Source organism: Nicrophorus vespilloides, unplaced genomic scaffold (genome assembly GCF_001412225.1).
Source record: "Nicrophorus vespilloides isolate i.1.1-1 unplaced genomic scaffold, Nicve_v1.0, whole genome shotgun sequence".
NCBI classification, from domain to species: Eukaryota; Metazoa; Arthropoda; class Insecta; order Coleoptera; family Silphidae; genus Nicrophorus; species Nicrophorus vespilloides.
The window spans coordinates 479,415-486,284 of NW_017099933.1; the positions used below are offsets into that span (position 1 = coordinate 479,415).

General features: G+C 31.7%; 3 non-coding genes across 3 annotated transcripts in view; 2 read left to right on the top strand and 1 right to left on the bottom strand.

Moving 5' to 3' along the window:
- Positions 1 to 56, bottom strand: part of Trnay-gua — a 163-nt gene extending 107 nt beyond the window's left edge. The window contains exon 1 of the tRNA in view: positions 20 to 56. This is a non-coding gene — a tRNA (tRNA-Tyr). The remainder of the gene's footprint in view (positions 1 to 19) is intronic.
- Positions 57 to 2,238: 2,182 nt separating this feature from the next.
- On the top strand, positions 2,239 to 2,374 carry Trnay-gua. Its single transcript has 2 exons — positions 2,239 to 2,275; positions 2,339 to 2,374. It is a non-coding gene; the product is annotated as a tRNA-Tyr (tRNA).
- Positions 2,375 to 2,441: 67 nt separating this feature from the next.
- Positions 2,442 to 2,577, top strand: Trnay-gua. The gene is made up of 2 exons: positions 2,442 to 2,478; positions 2,542 to 2,577. It is a non-coding gene; the product is annotated as a tRNA-Tyr (tRNA).
- The last annotated feature ends 4,293 nt before the right edge of the window (positions 2,578 to 6,870 follow it).

A 6,870-nucleotide genomic window follows, 5' to 3' on the forward strand; every position in this document is an offset into this window, starting at 1 on the left:
CGAGTAACTTATTCAATTTCTACAGTCCACCGCTCTACCAACTGAGCTATCGAAGGTCATGAAGAATTGTTCCATTGTATACCATAATGTTCAAACAATTATATTCTTTTAATATATTTTGTGTATATGTAGTCAATGGTGATAGATTTAAATTTGAAACTCCAATGAAGTATAAAAATTTGTGACTTTTGATTTTAGTTATGTTTTATTTAAAGCATTATTACTTTTCGTGATCCATGTGAAATTTAACTAGATTAAGTGAACGTGACGTTATTAAATGAAAACACGGCCGATATATGGGTTAGTAGGATTATAAACTATTATCCTGGGCGGTGATCGGGATATGAGTAATAAATGCGACCTATTAGTTTGGAATGGAATCCGTAATGGTCGGGCTTTGACCTCCATTTACATATCCAATCGTACAACGGGCTGGATTAAAAATGTATCAGTTTACGACCCCAACGGGTGCTTATTGTCAAGGAATTTGGCAGCCGGAGGAATTGGCCCATTTGAGCATTAGATTCACCTTCCCCCCTTCAGTCGGACCGGAGGAAACATTATCTTCGAATTGCAGTAACGAAGGGCGGATGAGCCGCGACCCGGCCGTATTCGGATTACTGTCGAAACTTTCCGCCAAACTAAGTTCTCGAACAACATAATTCACTCATTTGTGACGAGAACAAAAAAAATAAACAAAGGAAAAACAGCACAAGATGACATCACAAAGAAGAGACATTTTGTGCTTTTTATTGATCTACTCACACATTTAAAGAATATAATAACAAATAAAGGCACTGCTACAAATTCAGTCCGAAGGTTCCTGTTAAGAATTAAGTAAGTAAGTATTTAAAACATGGTATAATTCTTCATGACCATTGATACCTCAGTATGTAGAGCGGTAGATATAATCTGTTTGAGTCATTCATAAACAAAATTGTTACAATGCAATTAATAGTAAAATAGTAACTACAAACAATATATTATGTAAAAAGTCTGAAATAGATTAATCTATTAAATATTTTTAAATAAACTACATTACAATAATACGATAATCAATGATAATGGTTATAGTATCATTGTACTTCAATACTTATAAAGTTATATTATATACCAGAGAGATTATAAAAAAATATATGTACGAAGTTTAATTCCAAACGAGCTATTAAAATAAAGTAATTATGCATAATCTTATAGTGATATTAAAAACTGTCTGTAGTGAGACAACATCTGTCATTATATCTAAAATATTATATTAGCATACTAAAACGTTCAAGTAAATTGATACCGTTTTTTTCAATAGGAATTGATATAAAAATACAACATAATTCATTTGATTAAAAGATAAGCAAAAATGATATAACCTTCGATAGCTCAGTTGGTAGAGCGGTGGACTGTAGAAAGTTAATTAGTTACCAGACAGGTAACAATTCGTAGATATCCATAGGTCACTTTTTCAAATCCGGTTCGAAAGAATCTTTTAGTAAGAAGATTGCAACTGCTGGAAAATTGTGGTTTTAAAAGATGCAATTGTTCGCGCCAATTGAAATATAAGTATTTAGGAAAAAACAAAACACGTTAACATATGTTACATTTCTGTCGTATACACAAAAATATTGATCAACATATGGAAATACTTATTTTTCTTTATTTCAAAGTTGTCTTTTGCAATCTCTAATATGTTAGTGTAAGTTATTTCCTTACTTCTCATTTTCATATTCATTATGTTAAATCTTAAAAGTTAAATTTTAAGTTGTTGTGAATTCATTAATAATTTATATATTTTGTATTTGGATATGTTATAATATCGTTATAAATTAAAAAAAAACGACAATTTTTTTCTTTCAGTGTTCTTGTTGTCAATACCTAGGTCAGTAACCTTTTAGCCAGTTACATTTTCTTTAGATAATTATAAACAAAATTTATACTACACATATATACAAATTTTTTTTTATGTATTTACGACGTCTTTTCTTTAATTTTATTGAATTGTTATTTTATTTTTGTTTATCTATTTATTTGTATTGTTTTTTTACTTTTCATGCAATTTATGCTTCTTTTTAAGATAAATTAGTTTATTTGTTAGTTTTATTCTTTAATATTTTATGAAGAATATATTTGCAGTGCAAATTAATACACCTATTTTCGTTGAACTAAGATATACAATGACCATACTTAAGTAGAGCATTCGACTTTCACATTTTAGATTGAAAGATGTTACTCTTATAACATACAACACCTTCGATAGCTCAGTTGGTAGAGCGGTGGACTGTAGAATGTAATTTATAAATTAATTACATTATCAAGTAATTGATTAAACAATTAATAAGCTGTAGAAATCCATAGGTCACTGGTTCAAATCCGGTTCGAAGGATTCTTTTGATAAGTAATTGAATAAACAATGTATTTATAATTGAAAAGTATATTAAAAATTTACATGACCTTCGATAGCTCAGTTGGTAGAGCGGTGGACTGTAGAATTCATTGGTTAATTGTGCAATTAGTTGCATAATTAGTTAAATTTGCCAAAAAGTAGTGGACATCCATAGGTCACTGGTTCAAATCCGGTTCGAAGGATTTCTTTTTAAACATATATTTAGTGAATATAGCAATGCGTAATGCAGCTTCAATGAGTACGGATTCACTATAGTCTGGTTTGAATATTCCAAATTAAACTAAATTTATAAATATAAATAAATTGTATAATTATGGTACACAATTTTGTCTCATATTGTGCGATTTTAAAGTTCTCAATTAGTCCAATTTTCAGAAACTAAAACTATTTAATATTTATTTTACCTTTGCGCAAGCAACAATTATTTAGATTCAAAAATAATTAAAATCGTAATAAAATTGTTTTGAATTTTTATTCATTGAAGCTTTATATCTCTGGGAATAAATAATATATTTAATAAATATTCATATTAAGGAAAATATGTTTCACATAAAATTATGTACGTTTTTGAACATTTAAAGTGCTAAAAGGATATGTTTTAATATCGTTGTAAAAATGAAAATACGCAATTAAAATTATTCAAACACGGTTAAACAATCCTTTTACGAGAGATTTACATAAAATAATGACGTACTTTCATAATAAACGACATCAATAAACATGATAACTCCATTTAGCTCAATTACTTGAACCACGCACGTTTCAGTTTTTTTTTCACATTTTTTTTATTGTGTTTTATGCGCATATCAAATTATGGATTTCCTGATGCAAGTATAACAGAGACACGTCAAACAATGGGATGATCGTCGATAAAAAGGTTCATTCTGCGAGGTTCAACAAGTAAATGAGTTTAGGATGGACAAAAAATGGATGATGATTGGTGGTTGTGCAAAATTGAATTTCATAGCGATCGGCACGCATGGAGAAATAAAAACAACATGAAAAATAAATAAAACGGAAGTGCGTACATGAAGGGTTTTAATAATTACAAAAATAATCCACTGGTAATTGGAAATATGTTCGTTCATACCTTCGGATGTGGGAATATGGGGATGCGGACTGATTACGCAAATCGTTGCCCGTCAGTTATGTAATTTCGCAAATTGAATTGCCGAAATTAATATATTATAAACGCATAATGCCTGCGTGCGAATTAGATAATCGAATTTATTAACTAAAATAATCGCTTCGGGGGAAAACGGCGCAATCTGTATTCCGTGTTTGCATTTGCCAAGCACATTGATTGCACCGTGTTTATGTTATGATTATAACACTAATAAGCCAATATTGGGATGTCCGCTACAAATTATGGATGAAAGTTAAAATGTCATAAAAAAAATAGGTATAGCTCCAGCAAACTACATGCATTATTCGAAAGTAGTCATTGTTCAGTTAACGTACATAATGCATACAAATTATATTTTAGCACCGGAACGAAGTAAAAAAGAAAAATTGCTATGACGTTTTCTAAGCTGAGTATTATAGAAATAAGAGAGGTTTTAGAATATTTGGTTGTTGATGCAGCTTATTCTAATAGAAAATATGTGTCATATAATTTGCACAAATTGCTTTATCCATAGCGAATGCATTTCAAACAACTCCACATATGAGAATATGTGCTACAAATTGTGGATCAAAGTTAAACTATATCGACAACAAGAAAACGATATAATTTGAGAAAAGCAAATATAAGTAATAAAAATAGTCAGCGTTCTATTAACGTATATAACATATACAAATTTCCATACGCTAAGCTAGTTTACATATAAATGCATCACTTCGTTCGCACGGACGTACTCTCACAACGCGTAATCCCAATATTGTGGTGTTTGCTAAAAAATCTTGATCAAACATAAACTGTATTGACGAATAAAGAAGTTCTAGCTCAAGAAATCTACATGTATGATTTAAAAATAGTCAGTGTTCATTTAACATACACTAGCGAATGTATCACTTTCTTCGCATAAACGTACTTGACGTACATACATATTGCCATACATATACATGTTTCAATTTAATTTCAGTCAGCCTGGGTTTCTTTTCTAAAATTATTTGACAGATTTAAATCATTGCACATATGTTACAATATTTGTACGTTAGTTCGGAAATACAACATGCACATATTATCGAATTAACAGACTGTCGGTAAGGCTGTACGTTAACTAAGCTTAGACTGTAATTCAAGTTTTAATATATATTTAAAGATTAACGTTATTAATCTAAATCAATCAATGTAAAAATTATACTTCATAATAAATTTAGTTGTAAAGTTAACTTTTGTTTTGAATATACCATAGCATATTGTAAATATTTTTGATACTTACAAAAACTGCAGTTGGAATTAACACAGCAACTATTCCTTTATTATTACCAAATGGTCAATTGCTTTTAATGTTATTGTATTAAATGGTGAAATAACATAATATCAAATTGAGTAAAAGGCAATTGGACTTTGGTGAAAGTGTCGTTGAGGGCTTTGTTCCCTTAGCAGTAATGCGTGTTTATGTTTCCTTTATATATTTTTTTGTTTCCCTGTCCCATCCACGTCTACTGGTGATGGGGTATCTCAAACTGTGATGAGATTAGTAGACGAAAGCATTGCGCCCGAGAATTGTCCTCTGAAATGAGGGAGTGTTTATGGTCCCTAGGAGCGAAGCCGACCGAAAGGGCAAACGCACCCTCCACGGGTAGTTTCAAGCCCTAATTGTATTTCGAATACAGCTGAGCACGTCCCTTCTCACCCATCCAAGGACACCGTTGGACCCTCTCACTCGGAACTACCGCTAATGATTATGCAAAATTGCATCAAGGGTCGTACACATATCTCACATGTAATTGATCAACCATTCTTCCTGCTGCATCAACGAACCAATAACTAAAAGCTGTAGCTCGTATTTCTCTTGCCTCGATCATTAAATCAGCATTAACACACTAACCGAATTAACCGAGTAACAGCGAATCCATAGCTCTCACACCGATTAAAACTAACTTAATGGTATTGCCATTACGACGCATTTTTCACTTTTAATTGCCTGGCGATTAACAACGAGAATTGTGAAATGAATTATGTAAGCAATGTTATACAGCAATGTGAGATTTTGAATTGGAGATGATGAATGAATTACTTTGATTTATATACTGGTCATTTGCATTTCAGCGCTGAAAACACAACTAAAATACAATATATGTAAAAAGCTACTGATAAATATAAGTAATTCAGAAAACTTCAAAAATGATTTTATAATAATTATGAAAATGGTTCTTTCGACCAAGATTAAAGACTTTGTGTATAGTTTGTACAGAAAAACAGTCCCCAACTAGGCGTTACGTTCCGAAATGTATTGGTGGTATTGGATCGCCATTCCTGGCACCTATGACACTGAGTTATTTTTTTTGATTGGTAGCGGCTCCATGTTGCGAAGTTTATGTGCCGGACTTTCTTTTACAGATCTTTGAGGGTGATAGTGTTCTCCAGGAGCACGAAGAATGCTGGTGTGGTTCATCTTCAAGACCTTTTTGGGGGTGATCATGTATCTATCTTTCAGGTCCTCTTCAACTTATTTCGCTGACCAGTACTGGGAGGTTCCACATGACAAAGGCATGGTTCTTCTCATTCTCTCTCAAGAACGCATAAAATTTTGATTTATTTTATTCTAGTGTTTTTAGAAAAGTTTTGTGATCTTCCATACTTTGGGATCGGATAATTGTCTTTTTGAGAGGTCGGTTATACTGGTTACATATAACCGACCTCTCAAAAAGACAATCTCCAACGATGAAGATAGGGGGGACTTTTTCTTGTTTTTTTATTCTTCTTTGTACATTCTGTATCCATTTTTTCCATAGGTATTTCATGTTTTCTCATAGTGGATCGTATCTATTTGATAAGGGGATTGACTGGTTTTCGGCGTCAACTTCGCTCTTACTGCATCTTACTTGGTAGTGGAGCCATTTCACAGAGATATTGGGAAGGGAAGGGATATCATTGTTTGTCACTTAGAAAACTATTTCACTTCCATGAGTACGCGATAACCTTTTTTAAAATGTAATACATTTATATAATATAATTAAATCAGTAAGTAATAAGACAGTCCACCACTTTACCAACTGAGAGAAAGGTTATTGCTCGAGACTATAGATAGTATACACTTACTGATTTAATTGATTAATTGATTGCACTATTAATTAAACAATTTATTAATTGTAGATATCCATAGGTCACTGGTTCAAATCCGGTTCAAAGGATGAAAGATTCTTTTTTATAAGAAGACTAACTATCTGAAAATTCTGGTAACAATTGGTACAATTTTCATTACCTTCGATAGCTCAGTTGGTAGAGCGGTGGACTGTAGAAATTGAATAAGTTACTCGACAGGTAACAATTCGTAGATATCCATAGGTCACTGGTTCAAATCCGG